The following is a 25212-nucleotide window of genomic DNA, read 5'->3' as shown; positions in this document are numbered from 1 at the left end:
GGACATACCACTAAACTGTCCAGATTTTCCGCCTCATATTTTTCATCTGTTCCTCAAAACATTTGTGATGTTCTGGCAAATCACTGCAGACTGACATTAGCATATTTCAGAAATTGCATGCAAACACAAAGCCTGTTATTCTAGCAATATTCTAAGTTTATGAGAGCAGTTTTTTTAAATCTGTCCCTATGTTTGTGCCCCCCCCCCCCGTTATTTTAAGCTTTATTCAGATTTCTTGCGCTAAGATATTGAGAGGTACGACTATGGAGCTAACAGTATTGGAGGCCAGCTGAGAAAAGAAAATGTTTTCAATAGTGATTTGGGTTTGAAAAGTGAGTAGCTGAAAAATACTATAAGTTAACAATGAAGAAACAAATGCCTGGGAGAAAAATAAATGTCTGACAGCAGAACAAAATTACAAAGTAAAAGTAATAAACAGTTAAACATCATTAAAAAATATGCAAGCAAAAAATAAAAACTATAAAAAAACTGGAAGGTAAGCTTATAGGTTCATAGGTTCATACTAGGCTATCTGCCCTGGGGCAATTATAAGCCTAGCCCGATTCTGTATGGCTTACGCCACCCCTTGATTTGAGTATACTGTGCCCTTTTTAAGGTTTAGTTTACTGTGCCTCTGTCTAACAGTGACATGGGAGTAATCCCTGGGACAAACCTACGATCCCCCATCCACTTATCGAGATTCTTCTTGAAGAGATTCAGTGAGGTGCTCTGCCTCACATGAACTGGAATTCTATTCCAGAGTGAAGGGAGCCTCTGGGTTATGAACCTGTCCCTCCAGCACGTTCTATTTATTTCTGTGCTGAGGTTCAAGTCCCTCGAGCGTGTGGCTCTAAGGGATTTAGATTTACCGAGGTGGAGCATATCCATTAATTCTGGATTTGACATAGCTTTGTACGTCAGGCATAGATCGCCTCGAAGTAGGCGGTATGCAACTGAGTAGAGCTGGAGTTTTTTTAACCGAGCAGCATATGGCATCTGTTTGAGACCCTTGATCCTCTTGGTGAGATACTTTTGGGGTCTTTCTAATTGCTGCAGGTGTCGGGTAAGGTACATCCCAAAAGGGGCATTTGTATTCTATGATGGGCCTGATGAGGGATGAATAAAGGGGCACGATTACCTCTCTTGATCTAGATGTGAAACCCTTCGTGATGAGGTGGGCTATGTAGAAGGTCTTTCTAACCACTTTGGCAATGTGGTTTTCAAAGGAGAGATTGCTATCAACTTGGGTCCCCAGGTCCCTAATAACTTTCTCTGTACTTAATGGGTTTCCGCCTATGTGGTAATTTGTGGGCACATTGTTTTTGCCAAAGGGTATGACTATACATTTTTTGGCATTTAGCTTTAAACCATGGCGCTGGCACCAGTTATCTGTCTCTGTGAGACCTTTTTGAAGGATGTTTGTGTCAGCTGGAGAGTTGATTATGGCAGTTTGCAGTCGTCTGCGAACTTGGTGAGCCATAGTCCTCCCACGTTTGCCTGTACCTCGGAAAAGTATATACCGAACAAGAGTGGTCCCAGGACAGAACCCTGTGGGACGCCACTTGTGACCGGTTTCGAGTCTGACATGGCTCCAGCAACTCTCACTCTGTGTGTTCTGTCTTTGAGCCAGTTTGCGACTCATCTTGTGACATAGGGGTTTATATTTAAGCTGGATAGCTCATCTATGATGCCCGAGTGGGGTATTGTGTCAAATGCCTTTACAAGGTCCAGATAGGCTGTGTGGACTACTTTCCCTTCATCTATGGCTTTGGTGACTGTTTCAAAGAAGTCAACCAGGTTCAAAAGGCAGGATCTGCCCTTGACAAAGCCGAACTGAGTAGGATCTAGTGTCTGTAGGTCCCCAATGTCTTTGTTTATGAGCTCCATGATGATCCTCTCCATAAACTTGACTAAGCTAGTCAGGCTTATGGGGCGATAGTTTCCAGGGTCCGTAGAGGCTCCACCTTTGTGGCGTGGGACCACTGTTGCTGTACGCCATTCTGTGGGCACATATCCTGTAGTGAGGCTGAGATTGTATAGCTGTTTTATTTCAGGGATTAGTTCCTCTTGTAGTTCATGTAGGACGCAACCTGGGACGCCATCTGGTCCCATGGAAGCAGTGTTTTTTGCTTTGGAGAGGGCAGCCTTCACCTGAGCATCTGAGATGTTTGGGAGGTAGCCCTCTGCCGGGATAGATACTTGCTCTTTTGGGGGGAAGGGGGTGGAGAAGTTTGCACTGAACCTGTCTGCCAGGATATTGTCGATGTCTGTGGGTTCAGTGTATTTTTTGTTGTTTAGAATCAACTCAGAACAAGTTTGGGAGTTGCATCCCAGGTTTCTAACATAACTGAAAAAAGCCTTATGATTGTCTTTGGTGTCCTGTGCAATTTTTTTCTCAAAGCTGGCCATGGAGGATTTTATGAGGGATCGTAATTTTTTGCTAGTACTGATCAGAGATGCCTTCCCTATTAGGGATTTTGCTCTATCATGTAGTAGCTTCCTCCTTCTGTTGTACAGTTTATTTATGGCAGGGGTCCACCAGACTGGACGCCTGCCTTTGGATGATTGGGTCTTGGTTTTGTTTGGGATAGCATGATCCATGCATTCCTGGAGATGTCCGTAGAATGCATTTATATAGGATTCTGCAGTTTGGGCTGTAGTTTCCACTGGCCCTGGGGCCTTGAAGGATTCCACTTCGGTTTTGAGAAGTGAGAAGTTCGCTTTTGAGAAGTTTTTCACTGTGGTTTTCTGGGCTGGGGGTGGGGTCGGGATGTGGACATCCAGTGAAATTAATTTATGGTCTGATCTTACCAATGAGGGATATAATTCTGGTGTGGAGCATAGAGTCCCCATGTTGGTAATGATCAGGTCTAGTATGTTGTTCCCTCTTGTGGGAGTGGTGACTAGTTGTTCCATAGCATTTGAGTTTATAATTTCCAGGAATCTTTGGGCTAAGGGTGCTGGGGCTTGAGTAGTGCTCCCAGTCAATGTTTGGGTAGTTGAAGTCGCCCAATATAATGGTGTTCGGAGAGATCTTCATGTTCTCCAATGTTTTCAGGAAAGCCGAATGGGATTCCTGACTTTGAGAGGGTGGTCTGTAGGATGCTATAAACTGAAAAGCAGTCTTGCCCACTGTTAGATGCACATGGATCGTCTCCGATACTTCGTGCAATGCCACTAACCTGGAGGTGTGGATATCCTTGATAAATATGGAAACTCCCCCTCCTTTTGTGGTTCGGTCCGGGTTTTGGGGCCGAAAAGTGTGATACGAGGTATAGCCTGGTAGTGCTGGGGTGCTCTCTGGAGCCTTGAACCAGGTTTCTGTCACTGCACAGATATCGATGTTCTCCATACTGAGGAGAGCTTCGAGTGCGTGCATCTTGAGGTTAAGACTTCTAGTGTTTAGCAGCATTACCCTTGGTTTCTTGTTCCTTGTGCTGTCTATGGGGGTGGGTTTGACTTTTGAGCCTTGCCTAAAAAAGGCACTATGGGGGTGGCAAGAGCCTTTGCCAATATTCGAAAGCCCAGAGGTGACAGGTGCAAGCCTTCCCTAGCGAAGCAACGTGGCTTGTCAAGCATGTCATCCCAGGCTGACAGACACTGGATCCCCTTTGAATGACACCAAAATTTTAGCCAATTGATAAAATCGATCATTTTGTCTTTGTACTGTGGCATCATTCTAGGTGAGGGTAAGATGCTGCTCAAGGTCAGGGTCATACCAGCCTGGGCTACATGATCAGAGAGCTCCTCTATGTCTCTTTTCATGTAGTCCAGGGAGGTACGACTCAGGTCATTCACACCAGCATGTACAATGACTGAGTCATATTTGCATTTGCTTTGGAGTGACCTGAGTGCTTGCGTTATGTGTCGGATCCTAGCACCCGACAGGCAGCTCACCGTGACCTTCTCTTTATTCAGCCTGGTGAGCGGGACGTCAGTGTGTCTGACAATAGAGTCACCTATAACAAGAGTATCAGGTGTGTTATTCAGCCTTAAGGGCTGTGGCTGCTTGGCACACTGACTTTGTGGGTTATGTGTTGTGTGTGTTTTGTTTTGAGGTAGCGTTTGCTTGGATGTCTGCTTTGGAGGTCTCTGTTGCTTAGGTAGATTTTTATTTAGAGCCTCCAGTATGTTTTGTGTATTTATGTGTTTGGTTCGCTGATGTGGTGGGACTATGTGATACTGGAATTGTGTTGTGTGAGGTTACCTTCTCCTCCTGACTGGTTACACCAGTTTTGAGATGAGAGAGCTCAGCCTCCAGTTTGGCTAAATAGTTGCATCTCTCACATATATTTGAACCTGTTTGGAGGAGGAGAGGGTTGTCCGTGTACATGAGACAGTTGTAACATTGCTTCAAAATTCCCAGATTCACCAGCTGGACTAGAGAGGAAACCATTGGCTGACCTTTGGACATGCTAGAGTAACAGGGAAACTGAATTTAAGACAGACCAATAGAGGACAGGGTAATCGTAGAGAGTATAAGAGTAAGTAGTGCTTATGGTTTAATAGTGCTAACTTGTAGGATTACTTAATTGGACCAGTCAAGGGACTTAGAATGAGAATATGGTGTTTAAATTGAGAGATAGAGCAGTTCTAAGGGAAAAAGTGAAGAGCAGACTTTGTGGAGCCAGGAATAGTTTAAACCCAATTAGGTGGCGCTGCCCGTTGTTGCGCTATGCTCAAAAACTCGCAAAACCGCGCAAAAGAGGGTTTTAAGAGAGGAATATGAAGGAGTTTTGGAAATTACCCAAAATGACCAATAAAATTACACTTTCAAGTCAGTAACCACTCCCACAGGGGCAGGCAGGCTGCTCAATGTTTTTCACTGCCACTGATCAACAGAGAGACTTTCCTTTAGCAAAAAACGGCCTCACAGAAACTTACAAACAGTTCAAGAACAGCAAGCCTGTAACTGAACTTTTTTAAATCTCAGAAAAGTGGGAAAAAAGCAAGATTTTTTGTTTTTGTTTTTCAGAGATAGCAGAGGTTAACAAGTATCAACAAGTTATAACAGTGCAGTAAATGACCCCACACAAGAGTGCTAGGCCAAAGACAGATAAAATGCAAGTTTTGAGAAAAAAACAATTTTAAAAATAAGTGCAAACAGGAAATTCAGTAAACAGCTCTAGGTTGTGCTCTAAATACAGTTACTAATGCAGAAATCAAATTTAACAAGCCAGAAAATGCTCAAAATAGGCGGCTATGCTTCAAAGCAAAACACAAAAATCATCTATAAGAATGATTTCCATCTCTATTATATTTAGATTTCCAGTTCAGACATGACATTGTTCCTGGGCCACCATAACTATAATTCTTTCAGGATTAACAGAGCAGAGAATACAGTAGTTGATCAGAAATCCCAGCAGGTGTTTACACCCTGGAACTCAAACTTGAGAAAGCATCACTGAAAGCCAACCCTGTACCTGTGGTTTACCAAGAAGGCAGTTCCAGATTCTGAATTTATACTCGACACTGTAAAACTCCACTGCCAATCATGAGTGGACAGGTGAACCACTGTGACGGCCCCTAACCGAGAAAAGCCAAAAGAAGAAAAAGACTCTAGCACATATTCATAGACATGGTATCCTCTGAAACTACATTCTTTCTACACAGACTCTCAATTGTTGATAGGCAACTCTGTCCAATAACTGTTATTTATGAGCTGGGAAATTCTCACTGTTAAAGACAACAGCTACCCCAAACTGCTGATCAAAATGTCTGTAACTTGTTTCTGATGTGCTGGGTGCTTTCCCAAACTCCAGATTTATGCGCTACAAAAAACAGTGTACCTGCTCTGCTTGCTCTCTCTTGGGCAGTCTTCTTATATGTCTGTATGAATGGTTTAGAACACATCACTGTTTACTCTAAAAAAATAAATTTGTCTATAGCTTTGACTCAATTTATTTTTTAAGTAGAAATACATAAAAAAAGATATTTACAAATAAAGACCCCAGCTGCAGAGAAAGGAAATACTGCCAAGACTGTAAAAATGAAGCATCTTAAGATGATTATGATGATCTTATTATTAAATATTATGAAGACTGTTCCTGCATCTATCATCCGGAAAGTGCTTCCAAAGCATACATTGCAAAACGAGATTTAGGAAAGTACAGTTGTGTACACTTACCATAAATGTAGATGTTCGAGTGTCTTCCCTGTTGCAGTCATGACTGTAGGGTTCTCCCCTGCCGGCAGGCAGTTCTCGGTCGGCCAGAATCCCAAAGTCTAGGTCCGGCATCAGCTGTTCAGCCATGCTCCCTGACGTCAGAACGCCAGGAGTACAAAGCTGACAGCCGACGCCATGTTCTCCAGTTTTTCTTGCCCCAGATGTCAGGTGCTCCAAAATGAGTAAGATCCCATACCCTTTGCAAATACACCTCAAAAGAAGGGTGAAGAAGGGAACCACACAAAAGAAAAAATAAGAGGGGACAGGAGGGAGGGAAACCCAGACTGCAACAGTGAAGACACTCGAACATCTACATTTATGGTAAGTGTACACAACTGTACTATGTTCATCGTGTTTCACTGTTGCAGTCATGACTGTAGGGTTGAATCCCAAAGCAGAATAAAAGGGAGGTGGTCATAAAGAAGAGGGGGCGGCTAAAAGGCCCTGCAAGACAGCAGAAGCAAAGCCTGCCCTAGACTTAGAGTAGAGAGGTAAATTGTAGTGCTTGGAAAAAGTATGCACTGAACTCCAAGTTGCAGCTTCCAAAATGTATTTGGTAGGAACTCCCCTGAGGAAGGCAGCTGAAGTAGCAGCAGCTCTGGTAGTGTGAGTCCTTATACTCCATGGGATTTGCTTTCCATGGTGTGAATAACAAAATCTGATTCCATGAGCAATCCATTTAGAAATGGTCTGTTTTGAAATGGCTTTACCTTGGGAACTTGAAGCATAAGAAACAAACAATTGCTCTGATTTCCTGATGTCCTTGGTTCTGTCCAGGTAAAAACGTAGTTGCCTGTGTACATCCAAGGAATGCAAGATCCTTTCCCCCTTATTTTGAGGACTGGGGAAAAAAGTTGGCAAGTGAATAGTTTGATTTAAAGCCACTTTGGAAACCACCTTAGGCATGAAAGTAGGATTAGTCCTTAAAGACACCCTGTCTTGATGAAAAATAATATAAGGTTCCACAGCCATGAGAGCTTGCAACTCCGAAACTCTCCTGGCAGAGGTCAGAGCTAACAGAATGGCTGTCTTCCAAGATAAAAATTTGATGTCAGAAGTGGCAGCAGGCTCAAAAGGAGGTAAGGTGAGTTTTTCCAAAACATAGTTGAGATCCCAAGCAGGAATGGGAGGAGATCTAGGGGGCCTTAAGTTCTTAGCTCCTCTGAGAAACTGTCTCATGAGCTGATGGGAAAAGATAGGAGGGTCTGTATTATAATGAGCAGAAATAGCAGAAGCATGGATCTTTATGGAAGAGAAAGAGACCCTTATGTAAGAGGTCTGTCAGGTAAAGTAAAATCAGAGGAATGTTAGGAATAAGAGGATCTGAATCCTGAGCCTGCATCCAGGAGCAAAATCTTTTCCATTTTCCTGCATAAGATTTTCTAGTGCTAGGACATCTGGCTTCTAAAATGACATCCATAACCTGCTTGGGTAGGAGAGAATGAATCAAAGACCCTGGATTAACCAGGCCACCAGGCTGAGAGTTTTGACATGGGAGTGCAGAACTTGACCCTGGTGTTGGGACAGAAGGTTCGGAGTCTGTGGTAATACCCAAGGGGGCTCCAGGCAAAGGTTTTTCAGGTACCAAAATTGTCGAGGCCAATTTGGGGCCAACAAAATTATCATCTTGGGCTTGTCCTGTTTGATCTTTAATAACACCCGTGGAATAAGAGGTAGAGGCGGGAAGGCATACCCCGAGAAGTTTCTCCAACTGAATGATGGTGCATCCACTTTCCAAGCTAGTTCGTGGAAAGTCCTGGTGCAAAAAATCTGTAGCTGATGATTGAGGTGGGATGCAAAGAGGTCTATGTGAGGACATCCCCAGACTGCTGTAATCATCCTGAATATTTCGGTGTCCAGCATCCATTCATGTGGATCAGACAGGTTTCTGCTCAGACTGTCTGCCAGGAAGTTTTGCCTCCCTGGTAGAAACTGAGCTTGAAGGTCCAGTTTGCAAGCTAGAGCTGTGTTCCATAGATTCATGGCTAGTCTGCAAAGGGGATAGGAATGAGATCCCCCTTGCTTGTTTATGTACCACATAACTGTGGTGTTGTCTGTCCGTATCAGTAGCTGTCCTGGTTGTAGAAGATTCCTGAAAGCCAATAGAGCGTTCTGTACGGCTAACATTTCCTTTAAATTGATATGCAGGAGCTTCTGATCCTTTGTCCAAAGGCCCTGCAGACAGTTGCCCTGAAAATGGGCTCCCCATGCATAATCTGAAGCATCCGTGGTTAATATCTGAGTGGCTGGAGGCAGACTGAAGGGGTTTCCTATGTTTAGAGTACATGCCTTGGACCACCAAAGGAATTCCTTTTGGAGACAAGGCAGGACGGTGATCTGTATGTCTAAACTGTGGCAATGTTGAGACCATACACTTTTTAGGCACCACTGAATTTTCCTCATATGTAGTCTTGCATACGGTACGAGAAGGATGCAGGAGGCCATGTAACCCAAAGCCTGCAGGAATTTCCTTGCAGAAAGCCGAGTTAAAATTGCCAAGGTTTTGAAAGTTGAAGCCAGCTGTAATTGTTTTTCGGATGTCAGAAATGCCATCTGGGTTGTGGTGTTTAGAAGAGCACCCAGAAAAATGATCTGTTGTGAGGGTGTCAAATTTGACTTTTTTATGTTTACAGAGAATCCCAGGAACTTGAGAAGGTTCTGAACAAATTCTAGATGCTGGAGTAAGACATCCTTGCTGTCTGCCTAAATTAGACAATCGTCCAGATAAGGGTAAATTTGAATTCCCTTGAGTCTGCAAAAAGCTACTACTGGAGCCAGGCATTTGGTGAAGACCCTGGGCGCAGCAGACAATCCAAAGGGCAGCGCAGAGAATTGATAGTGCCTCGATCCGGCCCTGAACCTGAGGTATTTTCTGCATTCCTGTCTGATGGGAATGTGTAAATATGCCTCCTTTAAATCCAAAGTTACCATCCATGCATTTTTGGTCAGCATTGGAAGTAGCTGCTGTAGAGTAAGCATCTTGAATTTTGGTATCTCGAGAAAAAAGTGTTCAAGACTGACAGATCCAGAATGGGTCTCCATGAATTTTGCTTTCTGGGGACTAGAAAGAGCCTTGAGTAAAAACCTTGTCCCATCTCTGAAAGTGGAACCGGTTCTATGGCTTTCATAGCCAAGAGAGAGCCTCCACCTGGTTTAAGGCCTCTAACCATTGATGTTTTGGAAGATCCGGCCATCCGCTTGGTCTTGGTAGGGTATGAAAATGGAATTTGTAACCTCTTGAAACCACATCCAGAACCCACTTGTCTTGGGTTATCTGAGTCCAATTTAGGTGAAAAAGAAAGTTTTCCTCCGAATGGGGCTTCCAGGCAAGAAGTTCCTGCAGCCCAACAGAGGGAGTCATTGAGCCTGTTTTCTATGAGCTTGCGACCTGTCCTCTCCTCCCCTAGGGGTGGAAGCAGTCCACTGTCTTGGTCTATAAGAGGCTTGCGTTTGAGGCCTTCCTCGGGAGCGTCTGTATCTACCCCTCTGAGGCCTGTCTGAATTGGGAAAGGACCAATTTTTTGTAGACCAATTCCTACTAAATCTGGGTGGCTGTACTTGTAAGAAATCTTTAACCGTTTGCATGGATTTTGCCTTGTCCTCCATCTTCTTTATCACCTCTTCAGCCTTAGGTCCAAACAAAACATTATGCTCAACAGGAAAATCCAATAACTTAGCTTTTACTTGATCTGGCAAGTTTTGTTCCTTCAACCAAGCATGCCTTCTAATGACTGTACCAGAGGCAGCAGCCCTACAAGAAGCCTCCAATGCATCAAATCCACAGTGTAAGCCATGCTTCCCAACTTGTTCAGTGGCATGCATTAAGTCATGTAATTCCTTATCATCTGCACAGGCAGAAATGGAAGTTAGCTTTTCTTTCAAAATAGACAGAAGAAACTGCTGGTATCTCAGCATATGAAATTGATAGTTTAAAGCCCTAATAGATAAAGTAGCAGAAGTGTACACTTTTTTGCCCCATCTTTCTAAAGATCTGGAATCCTTCTCAGTGGGAATGGGGTTTTTAGCAGTAGCGGCCTTAACCCCCTTAGGAACCTGAGAAATGGTTTCAGGATCAGCAGTAGGATTCTTGTATAAAAACTGGTGGGAATCAGGAACCCTATAATATCTGTCTGGCTTAACAGGAGCTGGAGGAAAAGAGTCCGGAGTTAAGTTAGCCTCCGAAAAAGCATCATTCACAATATCCAAAATAGGAGGGATAGCCAGGGGTCTATGTTGGGGAAGAAGAAGAAAATCCTAAGTCTTTTCTTAGATTCCGAGTACTCCTGTCCTTCCCAGTGAAAATGTTCCCTCATTTCATGTAAAGTTTCCCCAAAAGAGAAATCCTTAGGGGGAGAAGCTGAAGGAATGGATTCCTCAGCATCAGAATCCTCATAAGGAGGGAAAGAATATTCCTGGTCAGAAGAAGAAACTGAAGAAACAGAAGCCTGATCAGAGGAGTCATAATACACTTCCTGCCTTGGCCTTTTATCTGGAGGGGGATGTGAACCCCTAATCATAGTAAGTAAGTCCTCCGCCATCTTAAGTAACTGTTTCTGAGACTTGGGTGCCGGATCAGAAGAGGCCTGAGCTGTAGTCTTTGATTTGGAAGGAGTCTTTGCCTTTGTCTTTGGCTTTGCCTTTATTAGAAGCTGAGTAGGCCTGAAAACCCCTTCGGAAGATGGTACCTGCACAGCGGCTTCGGACCCATCCGAAGGAGCATTGTCCGAAGGTCCTGCAACAGAAATATTCAAAAGCCTAGATGGCTCTTCGTGGGAGTCCGTTTCGGCCATCGGTTCCAAAATGGCCGACGACAGGGGCTGCAAAAGCACCTCGCTGACGACGGCCAAACCTGAAGCTGGCTCTGCTTGTACAACATCGTCTGATTTGGACCTCGGAGGCCTGTCTTTATCCTTGCGTCGTTTGTGAACTCCGGTGGCCGGAACCGAATCCGACGACATTTTGTAATTAAAGCGCCTATCGAAGTAATGAAATGCAAAATCGTACCTTCTTTTAATCGTACGTTGATTAAATCTAGCACAAAACCGACAACTAGCTACGTCGTGGTCAGGGCCTAAGCAAGGAATACAGTAAGAATGAAAATCCTTATGAGGTATTTGCTTCCCACATGAAATACAATTATTAACTTTTTCTGACATCGGACTGGAGCAAGAAAAAAAGTTTCCCCAACGGGGTACTTAGCTTTGAATAGGAGAAGAAAAATCTTCGGACTGAAGTACGTTTAGCAAAAATTGTCAGGAGTCAGCCGACCGGTAAATGCGAACTGCTATCACCGCACAGCAAGAAAGACTGGAGAACATGGCATCGGCTGTCAGCTTTGTACTCCTGGCACTCTGACGTCAGGGAGCATGGCTGAACAGCCGACGCTGGACCCAGACTTTGGGATTCTGGCCGACCGAGGACTGCCTGCCGGCAGGGGAGAAACCTACAGTCATGACTGCAACAGTGAAACACGATGAACATCAGCTTCTTCCCTAATGTCATCAGGGTGCTGAACTCTAGTAACTACTACACTCCATGAGGGCCACCTGGGTCAGTAGAAACTGTCTCAAATTGTGCATAACCTGGTTACCAGTCTCATCTAATACTTAGTGCAATATTCACCATGACTGTAACTTACAGGCCATCAAGGGCAGTAGCAATGCAGTAAAATATCTCTTCTTTCAGTGTAATTCTTCTTCTTCTTTTGGCTTTTCCCAGTTAGGGGTCGTCACAGCGGATCACCTGTCTGCTCATGATTGGCAGTGGAGTTTTACGGTGTCAAGTTGCCAGCCCGGGGCCCAACCTTCCACAGAAGGCACACACATGCACGCACTCATACCTAGGGCCAATTTAGAGTGTCCAATCCACCTACAGCATGTCTTTGGGATGTGGGAGGAAATCGGAGCACCCGGAGGAAACCCATGTGACCACAGGGAGGACATGCAAACTCCGCACAGAAGGCACCCAAGCCAAGAATCGAACCACAGAACCTCTTGCTGTGAGGCATCAATGCTAACCGCTGCACCACCGTGGCCGCCACTCTCTTCTTTCAGTGTAATACATGTTGTGAATTAGTAAATTAACCATAATGCAATACTCTAAGGTCTATAGTGCAATACTCTAATGTTCACAGTGCAATACTCAAATGTCTCTTTGTGCAAGGATCAACGCAATGTCTTAACCAAATACCTGTGCAACACTAAAGTCTCATGCAAGTAAGTGTTCACTGCAAAAAAGGTTAAAATGTGTTTCTAATTATGTGCAATATTAGTCTACCTGCATGTCTGTGATGTAACAGCTAGGTGTTATATGGAAATGTCTGTGAAAATAGTTTATATGTTGTCTGCACATTGAGTCCAGAGACACAGAATTACATTCAGTTTTTGCACTTGTGTGATTTCTGAATGACAATAAAGTTTACTTTGACTTTGATCTTATACAAAATGGCCACAGATGATCACAGACACACAATGCATAGCTATTTATCAGCAGCTGTACTTGATATGGTTTGAAGCTTTTCATAAGGATTGACTTCAAAATAATGACTGTAACTATATATGTTCATTGATAACAACTAGGGTATTGATCTGTGAGGATCTTAAAAAGCCTAGCCCTGCACTCCCACAGGAATTATTAGCCTTTATATTCTTAATAAATATATGCACTAAAATCAAAATGCAAACATAACTAGAAATGTACTTTTAAGTACTGATTTATTTATTTTATAAAATTCACTTACTCCCATTTCCACCCCAGTTAATTCAGGTACCTGAAATGGTGATGATTGGTAAAACACTTTCTAAATCTTATATGGCTTACCTGTAATGTATGATATGCAAAATGTCTGACCTAATCTATTTGGATTTCAGCTGGTCATCACCAGGCTTTACAATCATGTACAGCAATCGCACAGCCATGTTATCAGCATCTTGACAGTAAAGAGAGAGACAACGTGAAGTGATTAATCACTGAGCTCCTTGTGATCTATAAAGCACCTGCTGTGTTCACAGAAGGACAGTCTGATTCTGATGCGTCTTGAGGTAAGAAGAAAAATCTCTGTAAGGAAATAGAGGGGTTTACTTCTACCTTGCTGAAATGGACATTTAACTGCTGTGTCAGAACATTGCTGAAATACCCAAGAGATGTAAAAGTGCACTGTAGTGGAAATTAGAACTGTTCTTCTAAAACCATAATCTGAAATTATATCAGATATTAAATTCTGAAACCATCACATTTAAAATCAGACACAATATATGAGGCATAATCAGGAGAAATACAACCCTGTTACTACTAGCCAAAATCCACAAAAGCTGGAGTATGAAGTTATGTTCCTTTTGACTTTGTAGTGCCCTACTCATAAGTAAAATTGTCTGGTGAATTCACAGTGACAAATCAGCAAAAGTTCATAAAATCTTTTGGAAAACTAGTAACAGTGGTCCTCGAATTAGCCCAAATGAAAAAAATTAGCTCAGCTTTCAAAAAAAAGTAATTCTTCAGTCAAACTAAGAGCTTGGTTTTATGTTCAAATTTAAGATCACAAAACAAACGTTTTCCAGCAAGCAGACACAAAGGAGAGAAGGGATTTAATACCAGGTAAATCGGACAAGATTATGAAGCATTCTCACTTTCATACTCACCTCCATCTTCATGCTTCAGTAAAACACTTTCATTATAATTGTAACATTTACTGACTATACTGCCACATGGCTGTAGACTGGAAAGCCCTACTCTACACCACACACCTTTGTTTGAAACACAAGACATTTTAGAATTTGAGTGAACCATTGCATCTACTTGATCTTCATGAGATGAACATTTCGAAGGGTAATTGTTACAAAAATACAACATGACTAAAGAAGTCCTTATCATTTACACTATTTGGATGCACAGCTGAACTAAACATTGCTTTTCTCTTCCTCTGTCTCATTTTCCCACTCCATTCTCCATTTTCATAATGCAGCTCTGCAGACACAGTGATTCAAAACACATGACCCATACTGCACACCCTAAACTTATAAACACAGCATATTGGTAAACTGGCTTCAGAAGGTTGGGTATATGATCAACAAAAAGAGTCCTGCTTAATTACTCAGTAAAACAAACACTATCTGTTGTATTAGGAAACAAAACACATCTGACAGTTAATAATCTCAGACTGACTGCACATACTAATCCCTACCTCTTCCACTAAATGGTTAACAGCTATCAGTAGCTTCAATACTGATAAACATACAGGAAACAAGACAAAGTTGAACTATTTTTAGAACTAAGGAAATAATTTCTATACTCTAGGATAGGATGGCATGTTTTTCTGTCAGGGAAGTTAAGCAATATAATTTTTTTATACACAAGTTCCAGAGGATTGGGTCGCCAATCATAACTTGCTTATTATGTGTTTGAAACATGGATGCCAAAACATTTCATGTCGAGAATACACGATTTAAGGTTATGATCATTGAAACAATCATAATTCCTTGTAGTGCATGAAGCTTTATCTGCTCCATGTCCTACTAGTTACATGGGAAAAAAAATTGGTCAGTGTTTTCCCAGCTTTCAAAGACGTAAAACACTTAGCAAGCACTGTCAAGACACACATTTGAGTTTCGGAGTTTGTATCCTTTAGAAAATGGATGCTAGCACATCCTACTATTCTAGCAACTAAGTTTGTTTGAGGAAGTTGGGGACACATTACTGGTGCGAACAGCTAGTGGAAACAAATCTATCGCCATACCCAATAGAATAAAGACGCCCTCCTCCAAAAAGCCAATCTGGTGGTCCCCTGCCATAAACAAACTCTGCAAGAGAAGGAGGAAACTGATGTGGAATAAGGTGAAGTCCCAAGACTGGAAACACTCCCTTATCACCTCAACAAAATGGCGAGATCCCTCATCAAATCCTCTAGAGCTAGCTATGAAAACAGAATTGCAGCAGATAGTAAAGACAACCACAAGGCCTTCTATAGTTATGTAATGAATCTCCATGGCAATACCCAGATTTACTATGAGGTACTGCACAATGGTACCTCCTACACCAAGCCAACAGATATTGCCAATATACTGGCCGACAGATTCAGTGCCAACTTTACTGCCCCCAAAGGGCCAATCACAATACCAGTATATTGCCAGGTACCCAGTATTACTGCTGCACAGGTTAAAACATCACTGTCCAAGGGCAAGAATACAGCTTCTATGGGACCTGACAATATCCCCTGGCTGTGTTCTACATGAACTACAGAGTGAACTGGCACCTCATCTGTGTGCATGTTCAATCACAGCCTTACCTCAGGCTTTGTCCCTATCGAATGGCACACTGCTACAGTCATCCCTCTCCACAAAGGAGGAGCGACTACAGGTCCTGTAACCATCACCCCATTAGCCTGACAAGTCTGATATGCAAAGCTATGGAACGCATCATCATGGACCTAATAAACAAGGATATAGGGAATCTCCAAACTCTGGATCTCACACAGCTTGGTTTTGTGAAGGGTAGATCATGCCTGCTCAACTTGGTCAACTTCTTTGAGTCAGTCACCAGAGCTGTGGATGAAGGCAAGGTGGTTCATACAGCCTACCCTTATCTGGCCAAAGCCATTGATACTATTCCCCACTCAGGAATCATAGAAAAACTCACTAAGCTAGGCATCAACCCCTATATCACTAGGTGGGTTCAAACTGACTCACAGATAGAACCCACAATGTGAAAGTAGCAGACTCCAAATCAGACTGCCGACCAGTCACGAGTTTAGTCCCACAGGGATCGGTCCTGGGTCATCTATTGTTTTGTATCTACTTCTCAGAAGTCCAGGCTAACACGAAGGGACTCCGGCTGACAAAGTTTGCAGACGATTGCAAGTTGGAAGCCATTATTAACTCCCCAAGTGAAGCTGACATCCTACAGAAAGACCTCACTGAGACCAACGACTGGTGTCAGAGCCATGGCCTTAAGCTCAATGTCAAAAAAATGTGTCATCCCCATTGAGAAAAACCCAGTTCCCATGAATTAGCACATCACTGGTAGTCCACTGAACACAGAAGGCATTATAAGACATCTGGGAACACAGGTTGACAGCAACCTCTCTTTTGACCACCACACTGCCACTGCGGTCATAAAGTCCTTCTATGTGGCACATCTTATTACTAAGGGTTTTGCATCCAGGAAGAAAGAGGTCATTGTCTCCCTCTACTCTTCCCTCATTAGGCCAATTATCAAGTACAATGCCCCATTTGGCATGTACCACACTAGACACCTGCAACAACTGGAGAGGCTGCATAAGTACCTCACAAAAACACTTGTCCTATATGGACAGACTCAAAAAACTCCAACTGTTCTCTGTCTCATATCCCCTACTTAGAGGCCATCTCTGCTTGACTTACAAAGCCATGTCTGACCCAGCTCTGTTAGAAATGGTACATCTAAAGAAATCCCAATCCCTCCGCACCACACATTTCAGAGACCTCAACCTCATTACCACAATCAACAGAATGTGCTGGGGGGACAGGTTCATAACCCAGAGACTGCCCATGCTATGGAATACACTTCCCATACATGTCAAACAGAGCACCTCACTAGCCCTCTTCAACAGAAATCTTGAAGAGTTGATGGGAAATAGAAAATTCACCCCGGGGATCACTCCAGTGGCTCTACTCAACAAAGGCACTGGGAACTAAGGTTGGGTGGCACGATGCCAGGGTAATCCTATGGGCTAGGCTTGTAAAGACTCCAGGGCCATTAGCCTAGTACACACCTATGAACCTATATTCTGTTGCTGTCATTTGCTGGACAGCACTGGCGGATTTTATTGCCTGATGCTAAATTCAACCTTAACATCTTCACTAGGTGGCTGCTTAACAACTGTTAAGGTCAGATCACTTAACTGGTTTGTCTTTTTCCAAATATTGGAGTGTAACCACCACACTCCATGCACTACATGACTATAATGTTCATTTTCTAGGAGCAAAGTAATCAAACAAACTAGCAAAAGAGAAAATGCTGTTCTGGTCTATACAGCAGTGTGTGAAAACAGCAATGTTCTTCCAACAATGTTAACTGTATTTTGATGGATGGTTAAGAATGGTATTTAAAGCAGCTAAAAAAAATAAAGAAATCGTAGTGACACAACACTGCAGTTAACCACTGACAATTTGAAGCTGGTATTGTTAATTCCAGTGGCTAAAGCAATACCTACTCTGTTAATTTACAAGTTCTATTTAGACCATGCTTGCTCACTGAACTGTATACACTCAGCCCACTCCATTACCACACTATTGTCATTTTGTGGTTAACCAAACAGAAAAGTACAGCAGTAAAAAAAGATTTTAGCTTTTGGAAGTATTCTACAGCACATTTTAGTCAACTCTCCCTTTGATATCATTAAAACATTTCCCATTATTTTTATTTGCTGTTAGTGAAACATGCCAATGGTTTTGTACAAAAGTTTTAACCTACTTAAAGAACAACCCTGCCCTCAAATGTCATTAACGTAATCTCAGTTACGGTTTCTCCTTATAACATTGTCTACATGAAGTTCAGTGGCCCAGAATTCTTCAGTATCTTTCACTTTTTCCATTTCAATATTTTCCTGCCGCACACTATCCTTTTTCTCTATTGAATCTCACATTGTTTTAGAATGGAATTTTCTCAGCCAGTATAGTAGAGAACATGTATTCTGCAGTTTTCACTAATAGTCACTACACACAATTTTACATCCTGAGTCTATGTCTTACTCTGGCCAGTGTAGGGTCCCACACCCTTCCCACTCTGCATGGGACAGTCATGATTTTTAATTGTTTGTTCCAACTCCCACAGCAGACAACAGAAGGATGAAAATGCCCCTGGTTTAAAGACGATTTTTTGACTTTTCAGGACATTAGCAAAGACACCAAAGCATTTAGATGGTGTTTTCCTTTGGTTTTACACTCATAACTGAATATTCATTAAACGGGAGGCCTTTTTCAGAGAATGGTGGCCCACTCTGGCTGAATCATTGATTCAGTGAGCCAGAGAAGTAGGCCAATACGAGCAGTCTCCTTGTGTCCGTGCACAAGTTCACAGAAAGACTGCTGAACAGACAGATGAAACAACATCAAGACATGGCAGGGAGATCTCAAAATCCTCAAAAATCACAGCAGTGTGATAAAAACCTCAGTATAATATTAAGCATTATAGCATCCTAGGTTTCACTGTTTTCACATACAACGTGTACAAAAATACAGGGATAATCTATTCCAGGATGAGAGCTAAATTTACAGTGATTTAATGTGTTTCACATATGTGAAGAATTCAGATCAACCGTTCTGTTTACAGTTCACGTGGCAAGGCTTGTGAGAAGTAACGTGTGGAATGAAGTGTTCTTCCCACTGGAACGTGCTAGCTTCTTTTACTGGGATATACGCTAGCATAAAGAGGAAAAGTGACTTGTTAACTTGTCCAGTATATAAGCAGGAGATAATCAAAGTAATTAGAAAATAAATACGTAGGTATATGTGAGCAACACCATTTATTTAAAAAGCATTAGCAACTTTACAGCACTGCAAATACCTTAAACTACATTATGAAGGCCACATAAAATCAAAAGTACAAGTTTAATTAACTTTAAACCAAAAAAAAAAACAGTGCTTAGAATCCACTTAGTCTTAAATTTTGGGATGTTCTTCGTCTCCCATTGCTGCAGTCCTGACATATGGGTATTCCGCTGTCCACCATCGGCCCGAATACCAAAGGGCTAGAACCGGCGTCGGTCATCGGCGCCCGAGACTGACGTCAGTACGTGTCAGTACAAATGCGCATGACCGACGCCATAACCTCAGTCTTTCTTGCAGCATGGTCCTAAGCAGAAGCAGCATTTGCAAGTGCCGTTCGGCGTTCTGGAATTGTCGGTTTTCGAGTTTCAGAACGGAGACCAAGTTGGGCTAAGTACCCCGTTGGGGACATTTTTGTCTTTTTCTTGCCTCAGTATTGACGGATGTCAGAAAAAGTTAATAACTGTATTTCTTGTGGGAAACAGATTCCTCATAGGGATTACCATTCACTCTGCATTCCTTGTTTGGGGCCTGAGCACGACGTTGTTGGGTGTCGCTTTTGTGCTACTTTTAACAAGCGTACTATTAAACGTCGGTTGGACTGTGCTAGGCTGGTGTTTGGTAAACGTTGTAATTATAATGTGCCGTCGGATTCTCCGACGACTGGTTCTTCTAAGAAACGCAAAGAAAAGTCTTTGCGGTCCAAACAACTCCGGACGCCGGTTCTGTAGTACCACTGGCTACTTCAGTGGCTCCTTCTGAAAGTTTACCTGAGTCTCAAGGGGAGCCTTTGTTACTGCAGGAAGTGGCTTCTCCTGTGTTAGGCCAGGCTGAGGGTGCTTCTCTGATGTCAGTGGTTCCCTCCCCTCATAGGGTAGTTAGGCCTCCTCCTTCTCATAGCAGAGCCCATTCTAAGTCTAAGTCTGCCCCTGCTGGTGCTAGTCCCCAGGGTCCAGCTCCTAGGAAGCACATGTTAAAGATGGCTGAAGATTTGATTACTTTAATTAGGGGTTCTATGCCCCCCCCCCTGTGAAGAGGCCCAGGGTAGAGACAGAGTTGGAGGGTTTGGTTCAGTCTTCCAATGAGTCAGATTCCTCTGTAGAAGAACTTCAGGATTTCCCTCCTTATTCTGATTCGGAGGCTGAGGACTCTACTCCCTCTGCATCCCCTCCAGAAGATTTTTCTTTCTCTGAGACTTTGCATTCCATGAGGGTACATTTCAAATGGGAGGGCCAGGATTATTCTGATTCTCGTAAAAGACTAAGAGAATTCCTGTTTTTGCCTCAGCATAGGCCCTTGGCTATTCCCCCTGTACTGGATGTTGTTCAGGATGTGTTTTCTGAGGCTGCTCTTAACCCAGATTCTCTGCCTCCTACCCCGGTTAAACCAGATAGATACTACAGGGTTCCGGAAGCTCACAAGTACTTATATAAGAGTCCTAGGGCTGATCCAGAAACTATTACTCAAGGCCCCAAAGGGGTTAGGGCTTCTGTGGTTAGGAATCCAGTTCCTCTGGACAAGGATGCTAGGGCTCTGGATAGGTGGGGTAAAAAACTGTATACCTCTTCGACTTTGGCTATGAGAGCTTTAAATTGTCAGTTTCATATGCTCCGGTATCAAAATTATTTGCTAGGCCAATTGAAATGTAAAGTGGATGCTTTAGCTGAAGGTATTGAATGTAAGGAGCTTCAGGATTTAGTGCATGCTTCAGACCAAGTTGGTAAGCATTCTTTGCAGTGTGGTTTTGATGCTTTACAGGCTTCTTCCAGGGTGGCTGCTACTAGTTCAGTTATTCGTAGGCATGCTTGGCTTAAAGATCAGACCTTGTCAGAGCATGTTAAGGCTCGAATTATGGATGCTCCTCTACAATCTGATGTTCTTTTTGGCCCTCCAGTAGAATCACTTTTGAAAAAAATGGAGGAAAAAGCTAAGTCTATGCAGACAGTTAAGGATTTTTACAGGTTCAGCCCCCTAAGTTCAGTAGGAATTGGCCTGCTAAGGGATGGTCTTTCCCCTCTTCGGATTGTCAATCTAGGGGCAGGTCGAGGCGAGGTAGAGGTAGGGCTTCCTCTCAGGGCCCTGTTACTTCTAGGTCTTTGAGTTCTTCTACCCCTTCTGCTGGGAGGGCAGGGGTCAGTCCTTTCGAAACAGTCCCAATGACCCGTGTCTTCAGCTGCCGGACTCTGCCTTGCTGGCAGCCCCTCTAGGAGGAAAACTGAGACTTTTCAAAAGAAATTGGCATTTGGTTACCCAAGACAAATGGGTATTGGACATAATAAATCGAGGCTACAAATTTTATTTTCACACATTCCCTCCTTTCAAAGGTATGCGGATGTGCCTCGTCAGCAAAGACTGGAAGCACAGACTCAAATTTCTTCTCTGCTTCAGTTGGAAGCAATACAGGCAGTACCTTCTGCAGAAAGAGGCACAGGGTTTTATTCCCGTCTTTTCTTAGTGCCAAAGAAAGGAAATACTTGAGACCAATTCTGGACTTGTCCATTCTAAATACCTTTCTGGAAATTCCAAAATTCAAGATGTTAACACTGCAACAGCTGTTACCTATGCTGGGCAAAGATCACTGGATGGTGACTCTGGATCTCAAAGAGGACTATCTTCACATTCCTATCAGGCCCAGTTGCAGGAAATTCCTGAGATTTCGGAATGGGAATTTGCATTATCAGTTCTCTGCATTGCCCTTTGGCTTGTCTACTGCCCAGGGTATTCACAAAAGTCCTGGCTCCAGTAATAGCTTTTCTCAGGCTACAAGGAATTCAAATTTATCCTTATCTGGACGACTGTTTGATTCTGGCTCAAGGCAAGCACGAACTTCTTCAACATCTGCAGTATGTAATGACAGTTTTAAGATGCCTAGGGTATTCTGTGAACGAAATAAAGTCCAGTCTAGTACCCTCACAAGAGATGTGTTTTCTGGGTGTGAAACTGAATACAGCTGCTCAGATGGCATTTCTTACCCCGGACAAACAAAGGAATCTTCACCTATACTTCCAACAGCTATCAGTAATGTCCAGGCTGACTGCAAGGACAGTCCTTCAAGCCTTGGGGTTCATGGCATCTTGCATTCTAGTACTTCCCAATGCCAAACTGCATATGAGGAAGCTACAATGGTATCTCAAAAGCGTTTGGACTCAACACTGCCACAATTTGGACACTGTCATTCGGATTCTACCTTGCATTCAGAGAGAATTTCTGTGGTGGGCTCAGGAATGTCACCTAAACAAGGGGCTCTCTGTGACCCAACCAGAGGCAAGTCAGATATTAACGACAGACGCCTCGGAGTCAGCCTGGGGAGCTCATTTCAGAGGAAAATGGATTCAAGACCTTTGGGCCCCAGAGCTACTTCACTTGCATATCAACATGAAAGAGATGCTGGCAGTTCAATTTGCTTTGGAAGGATTCAAAAGCCTACTTCAACCAGGACTGGTGTTGATTCGAACAGACAACAAGACTGTCATGTGGTACATCAACAAGCAAGGGGGAACTCATTCTTACCCTCTTTGCAGACAAGCAATGCTGTTATGGGAAACTGCTTTGAATCTGCACATCACTCTTCGAGCACAGTTTCTGCCAGGAGCACAAAATTCTTTAGCAGATCTTCTGAGCAGACAGATTGTGGATCCTCACGAATGGAAATTGGACCCTCAGGTATTTCTTCAGTTGACAAGGGCTTGAGGAACTCCGGACATAGATCTGTTCGCTTCTCCTCTGAATTTCCAACTGCCACTGTTTTGCACAAGGCTATTTCATCCGAAAGCCTGGAAAATAGATGCACTATCCTTCAGTTGGAGCAACCTTCACGTGTATGCTTTTCCTCCTTTGCCTCTTCTTCCGAAGGTGCTGTTGAAAGTCAGGAGGGACAAACCTTGCATGATCCTTATAGCACCGGATTGGCCTCGTCAGCATTGGTACCCTCTGTTGAGGAGCTTAATTCATGTACCACCTTGGCCATTACCACAGATTCCTCACTTATTGTCTCAGGAAAACAATCATTTTCTCAATGTCAGGGTGCAATCCCTACACCTGACAGCCTGGCATTCTGTTTTAGAGAAGGAGGACCTTCAGCTCCCTCAACAAGTTTTGGATGTTATTTTGGAAGCCAGGCGTCCTAGTACTCGAAAAGTTTATGCGGGTAAATGGAAGAGATTTTTTCTTTGGAGTTCAGCTAAAGGCTTTGATGTTGAATTGCCTAATTTGAGTTGTACATTGCAATATTTGACTATTTTATTGGACAAGGGTTTGTCCTTCTCTTCTGTAAAAGTGCATGCTGCAGCTATTTCTGCTCACTATGATTGTGACCCTCCTTTATTTTCACATCCATTGGTTAAACAGTTTCTTAGAGGGGCAAAGAATATCAGACCCCCGGAGGGCTCCTACTCCTACCTGGGATCTTAATTTTGTTTTGGAAAAGCTGACTCTGCCTCCTTTTGAACCTGCAGCTACAGCTGAATTGCAGTTGTTGTCCTGGAAGACTGCTTTTTATTGGCTGTTACTTCTGCTAGAAGGGTATCTGAATTACAGGCCCTCATGGCAGTGGAACCTTTTCTGATTTTTCACAATGACAGAGTTTCCTTACGTACTAATCCTACTTTTCTGCCTAAAGTGATTTCTAATGTGGCTTTGAACCAATCTATACATTTGCCTACTTTTTATGCTAACCCCCAAAATGAAGGGGAAAAAGTTTTGCATTCTTTGGATGTACATAGGCAGTTGAGGTATTATTTGAGCAGAACCAAAGAGTTCAGAAGATCTCAACAATTATTTGTTTCTTTTGCCTTGACTTCACGAGGGAAAGCTGTCTCGAAACAAACTATTTCCAAGTGGATTGGCCATTGTATTGCTTTTTGTTACTCTCATCATGGAGAGGATGTTCCGGCTGGGATCAGGCCTCATTCTACTAGGGCTACGGCCACTTCTACTGCTTTTTTGAGAGGGGTAGCTACTAAGGACATTCTAGAAGCAGCTACTTGGAGTTCTGTACATACCTTTACAAAGCATTATCATTTACCTCTTTATTCTAGGTCTAGGGCTGGGTTTGCCACTGCAATCTTACAGGGCATGTCAGCAGCTCCTAATGCTATTTAGTTGACCAGCCTCCCTTTTTCCGTTGCTCTGGGATTCTACCCATATGTCAGGACTGCAGCAATGGGAGTCGAAGAACATAGTACAGTTTTGTACCTACCATAAATGTAGATGTTCGAGGATCTCCATTGCTGCAGTCCAATTTTCCCTCCCTCCTTCCCCCTTTTTCTTTTTAGGTTGGGGTTTGGGTGGTGGTTTTTTTTTTTTTTGCATTCTGACGTCTGAGGCAAGAAAGACTGAGGTTATGGCGTCGGTCATGCGCATTTGTACTGACACATACTGACGTCAGTCTCGGGCGCCGATGACCGACGCCGGTTCTAGCCCTTTGGTATTCGGGCCGATGGTGGACAGCGGAATACCCATATGTCAGGACTGCAGCAATGGAGATCCTCGAACATCTACATTTATGGTAGGTACAAAACTGTACTTTTTGTTGCTTGAAAATAAAAACTGAGCTATTCTGGAATTACAATGTCCCACGTCCAACTTGTCTAAGAATTTTTATTCTAAGTCTATATACTACCAGTATGGTTTTGGTGACTGCAGACTTCATACTACACTGTATAAAAACAAAAGTTACATACTTACTGTAACAATAGATCTGTGTTGTCTTATTTGTCTGGTTCGAGTGAGATATCGGATCTAGTCAGATCCAGCCTTTGTGCACTATACCAGAGTACTGGATCTGAGAGCTCTAACTCCTCCCCTAGCCACAAGTCCCTCCTCCCAGCTGATTCATCTCAGATCTAGTTTGCTGACCCATTTCAAAGGGTCTCCAATAACTGCAGGAAAGAATAAAGACATGGGATTTAGTAACATTATCCACTGTAAGAAGTGGAAGAGGTGGCAGCCAGCGTCCAGTCCCAGCCCCAGAAGATGTAAAAATTACAATCTGGAAGAGGGAAGTAGGGAGGGAAATTTAACCAGGTGAAAATAAGACAACCTGGAGCTATCATTATAAATACATAACTTCTGTACCGGATGTTGTCTATTTTTGTTGGATTCAACATGTAGGGCACATTTCCAAGCTATCTAGAAAGGACCTGGGTGGTCTTAAGGAAGGACATTCCTGAGAGGTCTTCGAGTAGACCGCTTACCGGCATATGAATTTTCTGAAGATGATGCCGATTTATTTGAAGAGTGGAAAGATGTCTCTTTAAGATGTACACTGGGTTGGCTAAAAATATTGGTCAAACGTAACGAAAGAACACTTGATAAAATACGTTCTGAAATCATCGCCATGCAGGGAGAACTTTTTTCAAAACATTCCGACGTAGATTGCGAGCAAAACATTGTGAATATTAAGTTAAAAGTCACTAAAATAGAACAACAAGTTATTCTACGTAAGAAAAGGAAGTTTACAAGAGATCAAAATGATTATAGCACCGGTAAAATTTTTTCTTGGCAATACAACCTTAAGAGGGGGCGTGG

At 43.0% G+C, this 25212-nt stretch overlaps 1 protein-coding gene across 10 annotated transcripts in view; it reads right to left on the bottom strand.

The window, feature by feature from the left end:
* Window positions 1-25212, bottom strand: part of MEF2A (myocyte enhancer factor 2A) — a 1032288-nt gene that overhangs the window by 815240 nt on the left and 191836 nt on the right. Inside the window, exon 1 of one of the 10 annotated variants that reach the window (XM_044078399.1) lies at window positions 12986-13159. The exons of the other annotated variants lie outside the window; for them this stretch is intronic. The gene's annotated coding sequence lies outside the window, so the exon portion shown is untranslated. Of the gene's footprint in view, window positions 1-12985; window positions 13160-25212 lie in introns of those variants that run through there. 10 annotated transcript variants of the gene reach the window in all.

The sequence above is a fragment of the Protopterus annectens genome, chromosome 7.part0 (genome assembly GCF_019279795.1).
Source record: "Protopterus annectens isolate FY-2018-M chromosome 7.part0, PAN1.0, whole genome shotgun sequence".
NCBI classification, from domain to species: Eukaryota; Metazoa; Chordata; order Ceratodontiformes; family Protopteridae; genus Protopterus; species Protopterus annectens.
This window is presented reverse-complemented; position numbering and strand designations above follow the sequence as displayed.